The sequence below is a fragment of the Rhinopithecus roxellana genome, chromosome 19, assembly GCF_007565055.1.
Source record: "Rhinopithecus roxellana isolate Shanxi Qingling chromosome 19, ASM756505v1, whole genome shotgun sequence".
NCBI lineage: Eukaryota > Metazoa > Chordata > Mammalia > Primates > Cercopithecidae > Rhinopithecus > Rhinopithecus roxellana.
In genome coordinates this window covers 68,418,079-68,438,615 of record NC_044567.1, presented here as the reverse complement: position 1 = coordinate 68,438,615, position 20,537 = coordinate 68,418,079, and the positions used below count along the sequence as shown (strand labels likewise).

General features: G+C 38.4%; 1 pseudogene across 1 annotated transcript in view; it reads right to left on the bottom strand.

Annotated features, from left to right (window-relative positions):
• Positions 1-961: 961 nt before the first annotated feature.
• LOC104663278 overlaps positions 962-20,537 on the bottom strand; it is a 30,432-nt pseudogene continuing 10,856 nt past the window's right edge. Inside the window, exons 5-8 of the transcript XR_004055165.1 lie at positions 18,462-18,595; positions 16,321-16,457; positions 12,068-12,175; positions 962-1,069 (exon numbers count right to left, since the gene is read on the bottom strand). The product of XR_004055165.1 is annotated as an uncharacterized LOC104663278 (transcript). The remainder of the gene's footprint in view (positions 1,070-12,067; positions 12,176-16,320; positions 16,458-18,461; positions 18,596-20,537) is intronic.

Genomic DNA, 20,537 nt, shown 5'->3' with positions numbered 1-20,537 from the left:
AGGTGTGAGCCACCATGCCCAGCCAAAACTGTATAAATTTTTAAAAAATTACTTTGGGTTTAGAAAAGTGACCAGTTCATGCTCTGTTGGTTGAACTATAAATTAACACAAACATTCTTGTGAAAAATTAAGAAATAATGATCCAAGTTCTTTTTAAAAAGTTCCTATATTTCAACCAAGTAATTCTATATTAGAGAATTTATTCAAAGTAAACAGTTTAGGAATGTAGAAAAAGATTTATATAAAAAATGTTCTGGGCTGGGCATGATGGCTTATGCCTGTCATACTAATGATATGGGAGGCCAAGGTAGAAGGAATGCTTGAGGTCGGGAGTTGGAGATCATCCTGAGCAACATAGTGATACCCTGTCTCTACAAAACACTTAAAAGTTAGCCAAGCATGGGAATGTGCACCTGGAGTCCTAACTACTTAGGACGCTGAGGCAGGAGGATGGAGTTCAAGGCTGCAGGGAAGTATGGTCACACCAGTGAAGTTCAGCCCCAGGCACAGAGTGAGACCCTGTGCCTACAAATAATGATGATGATAAAAGATATTCCTTACATCATTAATTATAAGAACAAGATAATTTAAAAAACCAAATTACAATTTGTTAAACGAATAACAAGATTTTATATGGTGGACTTCTATATGGCCATTAAGAAGGCAAAGAATATACATTTATTTATTAGAAGAGTTCACAGTTAATAATTTGTTTTATTATTTCCAAGAATTTCATATTCTGCAAGACCAAAAATGTTTCTCCCTCATTCATCTGCAGTAGGTAAGTCAGCAATTACAAAAATTCTGATATATTGTCTTTAATATAAATATTTCTTTAGAACTAGAATGTCATACCTCAAATTGTACAGCTTTTTCTCCAATTCAATTTTTTGAAGCTCTAACTGTAATGCTGCCTTTTTTGCTTCAAATAGCTCATTTTGTAGTACACTGACCGTATTTTCCAAGTGTTTAAGTTTTACTCTAAGTCGGTCACAGCGATTATTCTTAAGTTTCAGTAAGCATTCACATAAACAAAACGTGTCTTGGATTACTGGTAGGCTAACAGAATCTGTCAGGGAGAAAACAAGGTAGAAATAAAATATATGAGTACTTTTTCGGTATAAAAAACTGTGCATTTTTAACATTTTCTCTTTCATACATTGAACAAATATGCACTGAATGCCTACAATGTGGCAGACATTCTACTAAGCTCTGCAGATAAAACAGACAAGACCGCTACTCTCATTTAGCCTTAAGTGTAGTGAGGAGCAAAGACAACAAAAATGACAACTATAAATTCAGACAGATGGTATAAGAAAACAGAGTTCTGGGGGGCGGAGCAAGATGGCCGAATAGGAACAGCTCCAGTCTCCAACTCCCAGTGCAAGCGACACAGAAGACCGGTGATTTCTGCATTTTCAACTGAGGTACTGGGGTCATCTCACTAGGGAGTGCCGGACAATCGGTGCTGGTCAGCTGCTGCAGCCCGACCAGCGACAGCTGAAGCAGGGCTAGGCATTGCCTCACCTGGGAAGCGCAAGGGGGAAGGGAATCTCTTTTCCTAGCCAGGGGAACTGAGACACACAACACCTGGAAAATCGGGTAACTCCCACCCCAATACTGCACTTTAAGCAAACGGGCACACCAGGAGATTATATCCCACACCTGGCCGGGAGGGTCCCACGCCCATGGAGCCTCCCTCATTGCTAGCACAGCAGTCTGCGATCTAACCGCAAGGCAGCAGCGAGGCTGGGGAAGGGGCGCCCGCCATTGCTGAGGCTTAAGTAGGTAAACAAAGCCGCTGGGAAGCTTGAACTGGGTGTAGCTCACAGCAGCTCAAGGAAGCCTGCCTGTCTCTGTAGACTCCACCTCTGGGGACAGGGCACAGCTAAACAACAACAACAACAAAAAGCAGCAGAAACCTCTGCAGACGCAAACGACTCTGTCTGACAGCTTTGAAGAGAGCAGTGGATCTCCCAACACGGAGGTTGAAATCTGAGAACGGACAGACTGCCTGCTCAAGTGGGTCCCTGACCCCTGAGTAGCCTAACTGGGAGACATCCCCCACTAGGGGCAGACTGACACCCCACACCTCACACGGTGGAGTACACCCCTGAGAGGAAGCTTCCAAAGCAAGAATCAGACAGGTACACTCGCTGTTCAGCAATATTCTATCTTCTGCAGCCTCTGCTGCTGATACCCAGGCAAACAGGGTCTGGAGTGGACCTCAAGCAATCTCCAACAGACCTACAGCTGAGGGGCCTGACTGTTAGAAGGAAAACTATCAAACAGGAAGGACACCTACACCAAAACCCCATCAGTACGTCACCATCATCAAAGACCAGAGGCAGATAAAACCACAAAGATGGGGAAAAAGCAGGGCAGAAAAGCTGGAAATTCAAAAAATAAGAGCGCATCCCCCCCTGCAAAGGAGCGCAGCTCATCGCCAGCAACAGATCAAAGCTGGACGGAGAATGACTTTGACGAGATGAGAGAAGGCTTCAGTCCATCAAACTTCTCAGAGCTAAAGGAGGAATTACGTACCCAGCGCAAAGAAACTAAAAATCTTGAAAAAACAGTGGAAGAACTGATAGCTAGAATAATTAATGCAGAGAAGGTCATAAACGAAATGACAGAGATGAAAACCATGACACGAGAAATACGTGACAAATGCACAAGCTTCAGTAACCGACTTGATCAACTGGAAGAAAGAGTATCAGCGATTGAGGATCAAATGAATGAAATGAAGCAAGAAGAGAAACCAAAAGAAAAAAGAAGAAAAAGAAATGAACAAAGCCTGCAAGAAGTATGGGATTATGTAAAAAGACCAAATCTACGTCTGATTGGGGTGCCTGAAAGTGAGGGGGAAAATGGAACCAAGTTGGAAAACACTCTTCAGGATATCATCCAGGAGAACTTCCCCAACCTAGTAGGGCAGGCCAACATTCAAATTCAGAAAATACAGAGAATGCCACAAAGATACTCCTCGAGAAGAGCAACTCCAAGACACATAATTGCCAGCTTCACCAAAGTTGAAATGAAGGAAAAAATCTTAAGGGCAGCCAGAGAGAAAGGTCGGGTTACCCACAAAGGGAAGCCCATCAGACTAACAGCAGATCTCTCGGCAGAAACTCTACAAGCCAGAAGAGAGTGGGGGCCAATATTCAACATTCTTAAAGAAAAGAATTTTCAACCCAGAATTTCATAAACAGCCAAACTAAGTTTCATAAGTGAAGGAGAAATAAAATCCTTTACAGATAAGCAAATGCTTATAGAGATTTTGTCACCACCAGGCCTGCCTTACAAGAGACCCTGAAGGAAGCCCTAAACATGGAAAGGAACAACCGGTACCAGCCATTGCAAAAACATGCCAAAATGTAAAGACCGTCGAAGCTAGGAAGAAACTGCATCAACTAACGAGCAAAATAACCAGTAAATATCATAATGGCAGGATCAAGTTCACACATAACAATATTAACCTTAAATGTAAATGGACTAAATGCTCCAATTAAAAGACACAGACTGGCAAACTGGATAAAGAGTCAAGACCCATCAGTCTGCTGTATTCAGGAGACCCATCTCACATGCAGAGACATACATAGGCTCAAAATAAAGGGATGGAGGAAGATCTACCAAGCAAATGGAGAACAAAAAAAAGCAGGGGTTGCAATCCTAGTCTCTGATAAAACAGACTTTAAACCATCAAAGATCAAAAGAGACAAAGAAGGCCATTACATAATGGTAAAGGGATCAATTCAACAGGAAGAGTTAACTATCCTAAATATATATGCACCCAATACAGGAGCACCCAGATTCATAAAGCAAGTCCTTAGAGACTTACAAAGAGACTTAGACTCCCATACAATAATAATGGGAGACTTCAACACCCCACTGTCAACATTAGACAGATCAACAAGACATAAAGTTAACAAGGATATCTAGGAATTGAACTCATCTCTGCAGCAAGCAGACCTAATAGACATCTATAGAACTCTCCACCCCAAATCAACAGAATATACATTCTTCTCAGCACCACATCACACTTATTCCAAAATCAACCACATAATTGGAAGTAAAGCACTCCTCAGCAAATGTAAAACAACAAAAATTATAACAAACTGTCTCTCAGACCACAGTGCAGTCAAACTAGAACTCAGGACTAAGAAACTCAATCAAAACCGCTCAACTACATGGAAACTGAACAACCTGCTCCTGAATAACTACTGGGTACATAACGAAATGAAGGCAGAAATAAAGATGTTCTTTGAAACCAATGAGAACAAAGATACAACATACCAGAATCTCTGGGACACATTTAAAGCAGTGTGTAGAGGGAAATTTATAGCACTAAATGCCCACAAGAGAAAGCAGGAAAGATCTAAAATTGACACTCTAACATCACAATTAAAAGAACTAGAGAAGCAAGAGCAAACACATTCAAAAGCTAGCAGAAGGCAAGAAATAACTAAGATCAGAGCAGAACTGAAGGAGATAGAGACACAAAAAACCCTCCAAAAAATCAATGAATCCAGGAGTTGGTTTTTTGAAAAGATCAACAAAATTGACAGACCGCTAGCAAGACTAATAAAGAAGAAAAGAGAGAAGAATCAAATAGATGCAATAAAAAATGATACAGGGGATATCACCACCGACCCCACAGAAATACAAACTACCATCAGAGAATACTATAAACACCTCTACGCAAATCAACTAGAAAATCTAGAAGAAATGGATAATTTCCTGGACACTTACACTCTTCCAAGACTAAACCAGGAAGAAGTTGAATCCCTGAATAGACCAATAGCAGGCTCTGAAATTGAGGCAATAATTAATAGCCTACCAACCAAAAAAAGTCCAAGACCAGATGGATTCACAGCTAAATTCTACCAGAGGTACAAGGAGGAGCTGCTACCATTCCTTCTGAAACTATTCCAATCAATAGAAAAAGAGGGAATCCTCCCTAACTCATTTTACGAGGCCAACATCATCCTGATACCAAAGCCTGGCAGAGACACAACAAAAAAAGAGAATTTTAGACCAATCTCCCTGATGAACATCCATGTAAAAATCCTCAATAAAATACTGGCAAACCAGATTCAGCAGCACATCAAAAAGCTTATCCACCATGATCAAGTGGGCTTCATCCCTGGGATGCAAGGCTGGTTCAGCATTCGCAAATCAATAAACGTAATCCAGCATATCAACAGAACCAAAGACAAGAACCACATGATTATCTCAATAGATGCAGAAAAGGCCTTTGACAAAATTCAACAGCCCTTCATGCTAAAAACGCTCAATAAATTCGGTATTGATGGAACCTACTCAAAATAATAAGAGCTATTTATGACAAACCCACAGCCAACATCATACTGAATGGGCAAAAACTGGAAAAATTCCCTTTGAAAACTGGCACAAGACATGGATGCCCTCTCTCACCACTCCTATTCAACATAGTGTTGGAAGTTCTGGCTAGGGCAATCAGGCAAGAGAAAGAAATCAAGGGTATTCAGTTAGGAAAAGAAGAAGTCAAATTGTCCCTGTTTGCAGATGACATGATTGTATATTTAGAAAATCCCATTGTCTCAGCCCAAAATCTCCTTAAGCTGATAAGCAACTTCAGCAAAGTCTCAGGATACAAAATTAATGTGCAAAAATCACAAGCATTCTTATACACCAGTAACAGACAAACAGAGAGCCAAAGTTCAGGAATGAACTTCCATTCACAATTGCTTCAAAGAGAATAAAATACCTAGGAATCCAACTTACAAGGGATGTAAAGGACCTCTTCAAGGAGAACTACAAACCACTGCTCAGTGAAATAAAAGAGGACACAAACAAATGGAAGAACATACCATGCTCATGGATAGGAAGAATCAATATCGTGAAAATGGCCATACTGCCCAAGGTTATTTATAGATTCAATGCCATCCCCATCAAGCTACCAATGAGTTTCTTCACAGAATTGGAAAAAACTGCTTTAAAGTTCATATGGAACCAAAAAAGAGCCCGCATTGCCAAGACAATCCTAAGTCAAAAGGACAAAGCTGGAGGCGTCACGCTACCTGACTTCAAACTATACTACAAGGCTACAGTAACCAAAACAGCATGGTACTGGTACCAAAACAGAGATACAGACCAATGGAACAGAACAGAGTCCTCAGAAATAATACCACACATCTACAGCCATCTGATCTTTGACAAACCTGAGAGAAACAAGAAATGGGGAAAGGATTCCCTATTTAATAAATGGTGCTGGGAAAATTGGCTAGCCATAAGTAGAAAGCTGAAACTGGATCCTTTCCTTACTCCTTATATGAAGATTAATTCAAGGTGGATTAGAGACTTAAATGTTAGACCTAATACCATAAAAACACTAGAAGAAAACCTAGGTAGTACCATTCAGGACATAGGCATGGGCAAGGACTTCATGTCTAAAACACCAAAAGCAACGGCAGCAAAAGCCAAAATCGACAAATGGGATCTAATTAAACTAAAGAGCTTCTGCACAGCAAAAGAAACTACCATCAGAGTGAACAGGCAACCTACAGAATGGGAGAAAATTTTTGCAATCTACTCATCTGACAAAGGGCTAATATCCAGAACCTACAAAGAACTCAAACAAATTTACAAGAAAAAAACAAACAACCCTATCAAAAAGTGGGCAAAGGATATGAACAGACATTTCTCAAAAGAAGACATTCATACAGCCAACAGACACATGAAAAAATGCTCATCATCACTCGCCATCAGAGAAATGCAAATCAAAACCACAATGAGATACCATCTCACACCAGTTAGAATGGCAATCATTAAAAAGTCAGGAAACAACAGGTGCTGGAGAGGATATGGAGAAATAGGAACACTTTTACACTGTTGGTGGGATTGTAAACTAGTTCAACCATTATGGAAAACAGTATGGCGATTCCTCAAGGATCTAGAACTAGATGTACCATATGACCCAGCCATCCCACTACTGGGTATATACCCAAAGGATTATAAATCATGCTGCTATAAAGACACATGCACACGTATGTTTATTGCGGCACTATTCACAATAGCAAAGACTTGGAATCAACCCAAATGTCCATCTGTGACAGACTGGATTAAGAAAATGTGGCACATATACACCATGGAATACTATGCAGCCATAAAAAAGGATGAGTTTGTGTCCTTTGTAGGGACATGGATGCAGCTGGAAAGCATCATTCTTAGCAAACTATCACAAGAACAGAAAACCAAACACTGCATGTTCTCACTCATAGGTGGGAACTGAACAATGAGATCACTTGGACTCAGGAAGGGGAATATCACACACCAGGGCCTATCATGGGGAGGGGGGAGGGGGGAGGTATTGCATTGGGAGTTATACCTGATATAAATGATGAATTGATGGGTGCTGACGAGTTGATGGGTGCAGCACACCAACATGGCACAAGTATACATATGTAACAAACCTACACGCTATGCACATGTACCCTAGAACTTAAAGTATAATAAAAAAATAAAAATATTTAAAAATAAATAATAAAAAAAGAAAAACAGAAGATTGCTCTTTACAAACAAACAAACAAAAAGAAACTAAAAAAAGAGAAGAAACTAAAAAAGAAGAACAAATTAAACTCAAAGCAAGCAGAGGAAATGATATAATAAACATCTGCTATGGTCTGACATTTGCATCCTCCCAGAACTCGTATGCTGAAACTTAATCACAGAGGTGATGTTATCAGAAGGTGGGGCTTCGTGGAGGTAATTAGCTCATGGGAGCCAAGCCCTCATGAATGGGATTAGTGCCCTTACATATGGACCCCAGAGGGCTCACTCACCTGTTCTGCTATGTGAGGACACGGGGGAAAAAAGGGATCTATGAACCAGGAATTGGTCCCTCACCAGACACCAAATCTGCCAGCACCTAGATCTTGGACTTTTGTGAGAAATCTATTTCTGTTGTTTATAAGCTACCCAGTCTATGGTATTTTGTTATAGCAGGCCGAACAGACCACAACATCAAAGATGAAACCAACGAAACAGAAAAACAACAGGAAAAAAAAATCAATAAAGCCACACACTTTGAGGAGGTCAATAAAAGTGATAAAACTCTATCTAGCCAGGTTGATAACAAAAAAGAAGATGCAAATTACTAATTTCAGAAACATAGTAATATGACACTTTTATAGATTCTACAGATACTGAATAGCAATAGAATAAGGTGAGCTTTATGTGACTAAACATGACAACTTTGATAAAATGGACACTTTCCTTGAAAAACAAAAATTACCAAGGTACAATCAAGAAGGAATAACCTGAACTGTCCTGTATCTATAAAACAAAATAAAGCATGAGTAAAGCCTTCCTAGAAAGAAAACTCCAGTCCCAGATAGCTATGCTGGTGAATTCTACCAAATATTTAAGAAGTAATATAACAACTTTACATGACCTCTCCCCCTGCCCTCAAAGAAAAAAAAATAGAGGAGAAATACAACTCATTCTGTCATTCTAGCATTACCCTGAACCAAAATCTGACAATGTTATTACAAAAAGAGAAAACTCCCTCATGAACATGGTTGTAAAAAATTAACCAATTTCTCAAGAAACCAAGATATCCTCCTTTAGGTGAGCGAACAACCTCTGGTACAGCCATGCGATAATGCGCTGACATCTCATGAGAAGACATGAAGGAACCGAAAAGCCATATTACCAAGTGAAAGATGCCAGTCTAAAGGCTACACGCTGTCTGATACCAACTATATGACATTTTGGAAAAGGCAAAACTATAGATACAGTAAAAAAAAAAGTCAGTGGTTGCCAGGAGCTGGGGAGGGAAGGCGGGAGAAGATGAACAGATGAAGCACAAAGGAGTTTTAAAGCTCTGAAACTACTTTGGATAATACTACGATGATAAATACATGTCCTTACACTTTTGTCCAAATTCACAGAATGTAAGACACCGAGACTGAACCCTAATATCAACTATGGACTTTGGGTGATTGTGATTATCAATTCAGGATCATCAATGAGATCAAGTGTACCACTCTGGTGAGGATATTGATAATTGTGGAGGCTATGCACGTGTCAGGGCAGGGAGTACAAGGATAATCTCTGTGCCTTACTCTCAATTTTGCTGTGAAGCTAAAACTACTCTAAAAAACAGTCTTTTGAAATGTTCTAAACAAACCTTTGGCAAATCCAATCCAATGATACATTAGAAGGATAATACATCATAAACAAGCGGGGTTTATCCCTAAATACAGAGTTGGTTTGACATTAAAATACCAGTTATTCACTACATTAAAAAACTAAAAGAGAAAAACCATATGATCATCTCAGTAGATAGAGGCATTTGATAAAATACAACATTCATTCCTGATTAAAAAAAAAAAAATCCCTCTCAGTAACCAAAGAATACAAGGGAATGCCATCAGCACGATAAAGAGCATCTCTGATAAACCTACAGCTAACATGTGTCATGATGAAAAACTGAATGCTTTCCCTGTAAGATCAGGGAAGATCAAGAACTATATAGGAATGTCTCCTTTCACTATTTTAGTCAGCATTGTACTGAAGCCAGCGCAGTTAGGAAAGGAAAGGAAATAAAAGCTACCTGAGTTGAAAGGAAGCAGTAAAACTGTCTTTATTCACAATCATGATCACATAGTAGGGATGGGTATAATCCAACCTGCAGGGCAGCTTCTTATTTTTGCAAATAAAGTTTTATTGGAATGCAGCTGTTTTTTTTTAACATATGTATTGTCTATGGCTGGTCTCATACTACAATGGCAGAGTTGATTGGCTGTGACAGAGACCATTTTGTCACAAGTTTAAAATATTTACTATGTTTAGTAAGATAACAGTTTGAAAATGAAAAGGTTTGACTACCTTTGGTGTATGTAAAAAAGCTGATTGTAAACTAGTTCAATCAGCTTTTTTACATACACCAAAGGTAGTCAAACCTTTTCATTTTCAAACCAGCCATCCCACTACTGGGTATATACCCAAAGGATTATAAATTATTCTACTACAAAGACACATGCACACGTATGTTTATTGCGGCACTATTCACAATAGCAAAGACTTGGAATCAACCCAAATGTCCATCTGTGACAGACTGGATTAAGAAAATGTGGCACATATACACCATGGAATACTATGCAGCCATAAAAAAGGATGCGTTTGCATCCTTTGTAGGGACATGGATGCAGCTGGAAACCATCATTCTTAGCAAACTATCACAAGAACAGAAAACCAAACACCGCATGTTCTCACTCATAGGTGGGAACTGAACAATGAGATCACTTGGACTCAGGAAGGGGAACATCACACACTGGGGCCTATCATGGGGAGGGGGGAGGAGGGAGGGACTGCATTGGGGAGTTATACATGATATAAATGATGAATTGAAGGGTGCTGACGAGTTGATGGGTGCAGCACACCAACATGGCATAAGTATACATATGTAACAAACCTGCACGTTATGCACATGTACCCTAGAACTTAAAGTATAATAATAATATAAAAAAAAAAAAAAAAAAGCTGATTGAATCGAATTTCAATTTTAAAAGTTCATAAGCTACCCAGATTGGAAAAGACAGTTCACCAAAGAAGATACACAGGTGGCAAATAAGCACATACAGGATGCTCAACATTATTAGTCCTTAGGGTAATGCATATTAAAACCATAATAATACGCATAATACACACCCATCAGAATGGCTAAAATTTCAAAATTAAAAAACAGCAATAATAAGAGCTTGTGATGATACAGAACAACAAGAAATGTCATACGCCACTGGTTGGAATGGAAAATCAATACAAATACTTTGGAAAACAATTTAGCAGTTTCTTCATAAAGAAATACAAAGGGACGAGAAGAGACTTTTATGGATGATGAACATGTTAACTCTTGATTATGGTGATGGTTTCAAATGTGCATATGATTGTATATTTTATATACATGCAATCTATCTTATATCAATTATACCTCACTGAAGCTATCAACTGCTGGAACAAACATCTAAGACTCTGGGTGGGACACAGAGAAAGAGAAGAGTAAAAACGATGCAGGGTAAAGCTAGAGAATTCAGATTTCTAACCTTATAGCAATGAGAAGTAGTAGCTGAGTTATAAGCAAAGGAGTAACATGATCAGATCCAAATTTTAAAAAATTTATCATTATGATTTTAAAAAATTTATCATTACCCCACTTCCTAAAACCAGACATAAAGAAAAAAGAAAACAAAAATGAAAACAAAAAACAGCTGTATTCCACTGCACACAGGCAATGACTCTTACACATGAAACTCATATTTAGATCTGTGCTGTGTTTTGGGTTTTGTTTTTAAATATAATAATGTTTAAACAGATTAAACAAAGTTTTAAAAATAACAGGCACATATCACATGAAAGAAGAAATCAGGAAAACATCTCGAGAAGAAAAAAATCTTACTGTTAAAATTCCTAAATGTCATTATAATCATTACATATAGTTCAAAAATAGCAATATTCTGATTAGTTACATAAGTTTGTTTAAAAATAAAATAATTTGGTAAATTTCCTACATGTTTAGTCTAGTATTTAGTCTTAATATAAAAAGTTGAATTTGCCAGTAGAAAATTATAATTACTTTTTTATGAAGTAAACACATACTATGTCACTATCATTGCATGGAACAGAAAGTGAACCAAAAAACAAGATTAAGGAATAAAAAAAAAAAGAGTATCACTATCACATAACTACATACATTAACAAAGAGACAAACATTTCCCACTGGAGATTATGTTAGGAGTTTAGCAGAAGTCTCTGAAAATACCAAAAACTGAAACAAAACTAGTAATTGCTTTTTGTTTGTTTGTTTTTTAACTATGTAGAGAATTCTTCTGGTTAAGACTAAGCATCAAAAAAAGAGATCCTCCTTAGAGCAATTATTAAACAATTCGTCTTGACCCACACTTCCAAATTAAGTCCATAGTTCTGGAATATGAAATCATTTTCATTTTAAACATAGTTGATGGAAGGCAACTTTTAAACAGAAAACTGCAGTTTAAAGTTGCCTCAAACTTAGGAAAGAACTGACCTGTAGCCATGGTAGTAACAAGCAACCACTCACAGCCAGTTGTAAATACAGTCAATCAGTGACCATTGGCCTCTCTCACCAACCAATATCAATGTGGGCCACTTGCTTCTGAAAGACAGCCAATCAAACACAAACTCACTCCAATCCACAAGCCTGGGAGTGTTAACCAACCCACAGCAGCCTTGCTTGGACAGCCATGTTTCTCCAGATGATGTCAACCCTCTTATGCCGCTGAGAGCCTGCCAATCCTTCAAGTCCGCTCCTCCCACAACCCTATGTAAGATCAACAGCTGCTCTGTCAGAATACAGAGTGCCTGATCAGCATAGCTCTCTTACAGAAAACAATACATTCCAACTTGGTCTTCTAACTTCAAGTACTGAAGGTTCGTAATCACTTGGAAACAATTTTTAAGTCCATTAAATTTACCACCCTTATATTTTAATTTTCTTTATAAATTACCAATGAAGTATGTAATTCCTTTGATCCATTTTATCATGAGTAAAAGTATCATGATTATTAGTAAAAGAATAGTGAGTAACCACAATATGGAGCTTTTCTCTCTAATGGAATTAGAAAACTATTAATGGAAAACATTAATATAAACAATGTAGCTTATTACAGAGTCAAAAAATCCAAAAATGCATATAATTGCCAGGCAAAAGTGTTAGAATGAGCCCGTGTCAAACCTTTTTTTTTTTCTTTTTTTTTTACGTGAGAATCAGTCTAATGTTTAAAACAATACATGGAAGGGTAAACTCCACTTGCTCATTTAATAAGTATTTATTGAGTAGCTACTTATTGCAAGCTAGGCTCTTTTCTAGACACACAAAAATCCTACTCATGGGAGTGAAATAAACACCATAACAGTAGATAGATTAGGCAAAATATACAGTGTTAGAGGAGACAAACTAAAGCAGGAAAATGCAATGTTTACAGGTTTGAGAGGAGGGGTGGTGGGAATTCTAGGATGGCCAGAAAAGTCCTTCCTGAGAAAGGGGCTTTGAAGTAAAGAACTGAAGGAATGCAAAGAGAAAGCCAGGAAGCTAGCTGAGGAAAAGGCATCCCAAACAAAGGGAACTGCCCAGTCAGAGGTGTGCCTGGAGTGTTTACACAATAGTGATAGAAAAGGAAGAGCAAGAAGTTCAGTGTAGCTGAAGCAGAGCAAAGGGAATAAGAAACAAGCTTAAGTGAGAGAGAGAACAGGGCATATCATGTGTTGCCTTCTAGGTATGAGGAGGAACCCTGACACATACTCAGAGTGAAATGGGAGGCAATCAGATGGGTCTGAGCAGAGGAATGACATTCATCTGACTTATGTTTTAAATACGGCCACTGAGTTAAGGATTAATGAAAAGAGGTTTCTTTAAAAAAAAAACAACAACAAAACAAAAAAACCCAGAAAGACCAATTAACAGTCTATTACATGCATCTAGACAGCAGATGGTGGTGGCTTGGAAATGGAAGATATGACTGGCTTCTGGATATATTCTTCAGGTACTCCTGACAAGATCTGCTGACAGATCAGATGTGAGGTGTCAGAGAGAGAGGTGAGTCAAGGACGACACCTTGGTTTCTACAGAGCAACTGCAAGAGTTGCCATTAATGCAAGTAGGAAAGACTATGAGAGGGGTAGGCATGAGAAAGAATAAATTGGTACCCCAATCTTGGGCCTGGTAAGTTGGTGATACCAAGCAGTTCATGACCAATCAAACAGAGATGTCAAGTAGGCAGGTTGGTATAGAAGTCTGGAATTAAGGAGAGAGATCTAGGCTGCAGACATGTGTTTGGAAATCATTAGCACACACAAGGTAGTAAAAGTCATGAGAAAGAAGATTGAGGACTGCATCCTGGGACATATCATGTGTAAAAGGTGGGATATGAGAAGAAAGCAAAACAGACTACGACAGATGAAATAGAAAGGCAGGAAGAAAAGCCAGGAGAGCGAGTGAGATCCTGAAAGCCAAGTGAAGATACTGTTATGGAGGAGAGAGTTTTCCATTGAGTCCAATATTGCTGACAGGTTAAATAAAATGAGGTCTAAGAAACAATGTCTAGATTTACAAATCAGTGGTAAACTTGAGAACAACAATCTTGAAAGAGTGGTGGGAGTGAAAATTACTGGTGTCAGCTCAAGAGTGAATGGACAGGAAATCTGAATCCATGAATATAAACCATTCTTTCAAGGCCATGAATATAAACCATTCTTTCAAGGCCAACATACCTAGGGGCGTGACGTTGATGATCTAATTTTCTTCTTGTTTAGCTGTATTTTTCAATTCTTAATAACTATATACTATATTTTTACCCTTTAAAAGTTTTATTAAATCATATCTATATGGCATTTTTGAAATGCCAGATGAAGGTATTAAATAAAAAATTCATTAACTTATAAAACCAAAAGACCTCTTGAACATTTCTAGATTATATAAGCTGATTATCATTTGCTCGTGCTTATATATAAAGACCAAGGAAGACTAACAGTTTCAGGAGAAGTCTTTCTTGCTTGATAAAAATCATCTAACTCTAGAATATTTTATGCTCATCAAATATACAAAGTAATAGTCAAAATATGGAATTCTATAACAAGAATGAAAGGGGACATGTGCAGAAAATAATCTTATTTTGTAAACCAAATTTGTCGAAATTATATGAAGCTACTGTTGAAAAATATGGTGTGTTTCCTACTGAAATACATTATCTTTTAAAAGGAAGGATAATGGCATGCATGTAGGGTACCTTTAAAAAGAGGATTCACTGCATAACAGCACGTTGGTTTTAGCCCAAGGATCAGCAAATTGGTGCCTGTGGACCAAATCCAGCCCACTGCCTGTTTTCATAAGGAAATTTCCTTGAAATACAGCCATACTTTTTCCTTTTATAATTCACAAGGCCTAAAATATTTGCTAACTGACTCTTGACAAAAAGAGCTGTCCAATTCTTGGTTCAGTAGATCTAAGATCCTCTGTCGTATTTTAGCAAGTCTTACCCAGTATATTGGAATGCTTATACGGAATATGAATCCCCATGTGCAATCCCTTGGCAATATTCAGATTAATTTGAGGATCTGATATTTCAGCACTCACACATTGAGAACAAAAAACAAAAATTTAATAACTAGAATTATGTTGCTAACAAGGTACAGTGTCAATGTAGCATGCAGCTAGCTTCCTTTTGTAACTCAGTAGATATTATGAGAATTCCAACAAAACTGGCTTAAGATGTGTCATTAAACCAAAGCCTTTAAACAGACTTTAATTGTGAAATAATAAGCACACTCCAGGTCTAACAACTTATTTTATTAAAATGATTGCATACTACATTATTTTCTGGGTATGACAATTGTACTATTTCCTTATTGCTAAGGATTTTGACGATCTCCAACTTTTTGATATTACAATGCTATAATAAATATCCTTATACATAAGTATATATGAAACATATATAAATATCCTTAACATAAATATATCATATATACTTATTATATATATTTAACCGATTAGCCTATTGTATGTTATATACTACATGTAATGTCTTTAACACATATGTGTATGTGTTTAAACAAGTCATATTTTCCTGTAGGATCACATCCCAAAAGTGAAGTTAGGTTAAAGAAGTGACGTATTTGAAATTTTGATACATGCTACTAAATTACCCTGCAAAAAGGATTCATCAATTTCATTTAACAGCAGTGTATAAAAATGTCTTTTTCTCACATTTGCCAATACTTCCTATTTATTAAATAAAATATCAATATGATTGGAAAACATGGTATCTCATTGTTTGCATTTTTCTGAGAACCAAGGAAGGCTGAATATCCTAGTAAAAGTATAAAATTTGTTCATCATGAATATTAGCCCAAATTAGAATTCATTTCATAGCACATAATTGTCTCCTGTTTTTTGTTTTTTTGTTTTTTTTTTTGAGATGGAGTTTCACTCTTGTTGCCCAGGCTGGAGTGCAATGGTATGACCACGGTTCACCGCAAACTCTGCCTCCCACAGCTTCTGCCTCCCGGGTTCAAGTGATTCTCTTGCCTCGGCCTCCTGAGTAACTGGGATTACAGGAACGCACCACTACACCTGGCTAATTCTGCAGTTTTAGTAGACACAGGGTTTCTCCATGTTGGTCAGGCTGGTCTTGAACTCCCGACCTCAGGTGATTCACCTGCCTTGGCCTCCCAAAGTGCTGGATTACAGGCTTGAGCCACTGTGCCTGGCCAATTGTCTCCTGTTAAATGTTGCTGTAGACTTACCTGTCATGCTCTCCATTCTCCTTCCTAGGAATCTGCTGATTTAGTCCATCATCATCACTGCCAACAGTAGCACCATCAGTTAGGGTTCCTGTTAATTCTGTTATATTACTTCTGTGCTTCTCCATTTCTTCTTCAACCTTGAGTGAGAGTTTGATGTTAAGGATGATTGTTATTGCTTTATTCAATACAAAGAACTTCTTTCTGCTTTCATTGCTTTCATCACTCTACTCAGTTTAATTATCATAATTTTAGTCATTAAAATATTTGGTGCTTACTTTAATTTTATCACAGCTGGAACTATCATCATCTAATTATAATTATTATAATTTTATCATCAACATTTTTGTAAAGTCAGCTTCATTTCTGTTTCAATGAATGAGACAGAATTTTCCAAAATTTCAACAAGGGCCCTCCTTAATTTTGTGCTTTTATTCCCAACCACCCTTCACTATGTATTATGAATTTTTACCTAATTTGACTGGCACTAACACAGAAATAAGAAGACAAAGACACAAAGCATGTCTTCTTCTGTCTTTGCCACTTGGCTTTCATATTAAACAGCCAGATTGAGAGGATACAACACTGTGGGGCTTCGGGAACAGAAAGGAAGCTTCCCTTTTCTGCACTAAGTTATTCTTTTCTCCCACTAACTTTTGTCTTTCTTTTTTTTTTTTTTCATGTGAGTCCTGGGATATCAAAAAGGTGAAGGGGCTTACTGAAATACAGGTCTGCCACAACACAAAAACAGAGTGAAACTGCTGAGCTAGGGTGGAATTCTGGAAATGGGATGCTTCCCAAATTTCACATTCAATAGCCATAAAAGTTTATAGCTGGGGGATATACAGTATAAGAGTCTACTTTAGCCTACTGTCTATTGATAACTGGGCTAAAGCCAAAAATGATTAAAATGATTGATCCAAAGCCCCAAGTGCCATTACCTAGCATTTTCTGGCACCAAAAGACAATACAACTCCATAATGCTGAATCAGACAAACTCAGCAAATTAATCAGGTAGGTCAAAAGTGTGACTTGGGCAAAATAATTTAATGCCTTAGTGGAGGGTGGGAGGCCTGTCCTAATCAATGTAGAAGACTCAGCTTTCTACTTTGGCATCATATACTAAGTTTTTGGCTAAGCATTTATGCTACTTATATGGAAAAAATATATATGCCAAAACTTACTGTACTTTATTAAACAACATAACACAAAGGTCTGATTCAACAAAAACAGTGGAGAGTGGTTATATTAACAAATATATTAAAGTGTATACACTTGTTGTTGAAAAAGATTTAAAGTGGTCATGATGGAATTGTAAGTTCCAACAGTTCGAGTTAAACAGATAAACCTGAAAAGCACAATAAACAGATTCATTGGCCAGGAATATTTGCTGCAGCTCTCAGGGCTGGATACTTTTTTTTTCTTTTCTAAGAGATGAGGTCTCACTATGTTGCCCAGGCTGGAATGCAGTAGCTATTCACAGGCACGATCCCACTACTGATCAGCACGGGAGTTACTTATGACTTGCTCCATTTCCGACCTGGGCCAGTTCACCCTTCCTTAGCCAGTCTGGTGGTGCCCCGCTCCCAGGAGGTCACCATATTGATGCTGAACTTAGTGTGAAGGCACACTATGGCCCAGAACGCCTGGCCTCAAGCGATCCTCCTGCTTCAGGCTCCCGAGTAGCTGAGACTACAGGTGTTTGCCACCATGCCTGCCAGATACATTTTTATATCTCTTCTTAGTCATTGCTTCCTTTCTACTGTATTCCCATCTTATTATTAGACACAACTCATCTTTAAGTCAGTAAAAGGAAAAAGCCCTCAAGCTCCTCACATTTTCTTCAGCGATTTTCTTGATGCTTCTCCTGGTTCTGAAGGTCACATGATATATGGCTAAATGAGTTTCACAATCCATACGCCACTTGGAAGACTGACAGAGAGACTTAGGTCAATTAAGAAACAAAGATTATGAGAAAGTTTTCCTAAACTCCTATTACTTAGAAATCATCTGTTTCTACACACAATTCCAGATTTAGACAACCAAACTGTATGCTTTTCATGTGCCTTTCCTAAGTGGAAAATCAGAATGGACCAGATAATTAATAGAGAAAAAACAAAGAGTGGCAGCAAGTAAAACCCTACCTCTTTCTGAAGTTGAACAGTTTCTTTCTTCAAAGCCAGGAACTCTTCTTCTAACGTGTTGACCTCATTCTTAAACTTTTGCATGTCTTGCTGTAATTCCTCATGTAGATATACTTCTGATGTTCTGTCAGAATCTGGTGGTAAAGAACTCAGATTTTCTAATTTAGGTTTCAGGCTTTTATAGTTATTTGTACTGCAACTGTCACTATTTTGGTTCATATTTTTTGTCATTTGCAAATCAAACTCTTGGTCTTCTTTCATTTCAACTGTAACCACTTGGGGGTTCCTTGTTTTCTTAGTGCCTGCGTCATTATGGAAATTCTTGTCTGTACTGAAAATATGTTCAATGCCTGGTTCGTTATGACTGTTGCATTTTTAAATGAATAACTGAACTCCTTAACCTTATTGATTTCACCATGGATGGGTGAAAACCTCACCACAGACTGATACTAGTCTGAGGACAGGACAAGGAAACTATAGTTCTGATAACTGCAAATGTTTCCTTTGTTTCCCTGTCTCTTTATGTGGTTATCTTCCAGTTACCCTCCATATGAGGGGTCAGCAAACTACAGGCCATGGGGCAAATCCAGTCTGCCTTATAGTTTTGTAAATAAAGTTTTACTGGAGCTCAGTCATGCATCTTTGCTTACCTATTATCTATGACTGTTTTCATACTTCAATGGCAGGGTTGAATAGGAATGACAGACCACATGAAAAAGCCCTGTACAGAAAAAGCTTGCCAATCCCTGCTTTATACCATAACCAGAATGCCCTCATACTCAAATCTAATCATGTGACTCCCCAGCTCACAATTCTCCAATGAATCCCTACAGTAAACATTGCTGTCTCCCTACCCAATAGCGATTCCCTGTTCTGTCTTGCTGGAGAAGCACACGTCTATTTGGATATTTATCATGCCAATAGCCCTCCCAACTCCAAAAGAAGAAATGATTATTCTAAGCTCATCACAGTAATTACATTTGCTTTCCCAGTGCCTGGTTTAGGAATGAGCATGTGGTAGGACCCAGCCAATAAAATGTTACAGGAAGGCCACCACACACTTCTGAGTCTTCTCCCTAACTAAAAGAAACATGCAAAGAAAAGCCACCCTTTCAGCCTTCAGATAATGTCAGTGAGACCATAATGTTTGTAGCTGTTGCTAATTAGCCATGAAAACGGACATGAACAAAACACTGTGATATCACTGAATCGTCAGAACAACTCTGGTGTCTACTGTTTTAGCCACTGTTAATTAGGTCATCTAGTATTTTCAGCCCACAGCATTCTACCTGGTAAATCTCCCATGGCCTGCAGGAAAAGATCTACTTGTTTCTTTTTCTTTTTCTTTTCTTTTTTTTTTTTTTTTTTGAGACAGAATCTTGCTCTGTCACCCAGGCTGGAGTGCAGTGGCACAATCTCGGCTCACTGCAGCCTCCACCTCCCAGGTTCAAGCGATTCTCCTGCCTCAGCCTCTTGAGTAAATGGGACTACAGGCATGCGCCACTACGCCTGGCTAATTTTTTTTTTTTTTTTTTTTTTTGTATTTTTAGTAGAGATGGGTTTCACCATGTTGGGCAGGATGGTCTTGATCTCCTGACCTCGTGATCTGCCCACCTTGGCCTCCCAAAGTGCTGGGATTACAGGTGTGACCCACCACACCCAGCCTGAGATCTACTCATTTCTATAGTATTAAAAAGTCTGGGCAGGGACTGGTGGCTCATGCCTGTAATGCCAGCAGTTGGGAGGCCAAGGTGTGTGGATCACTTCAGGTCAGGAGTTCGAGACCAACCTGTCAAACATGCTGAAACCCTGTCTCTACTAAAAATACAAAAATTAGCTGGGAATGGTGGCTCACGCCTATAATCCCAGCTACTTGGGAGGCTGAGGCACGAGAATCACTTGAACCCAGGAGGCGGAGGTTGCAGTGAGCCAAGAGAACGCCACTGCACTGCAGCTTGGGTGACAGAGTGAGATTTATCTCAAAAAAAAAGTCGGTCATAAGCTTGCCTTAGGTATTCACTTCGTTCCCAACCATTCGCATCTTATACGTTTTGCACTAGCAGAACTGAACTGCTC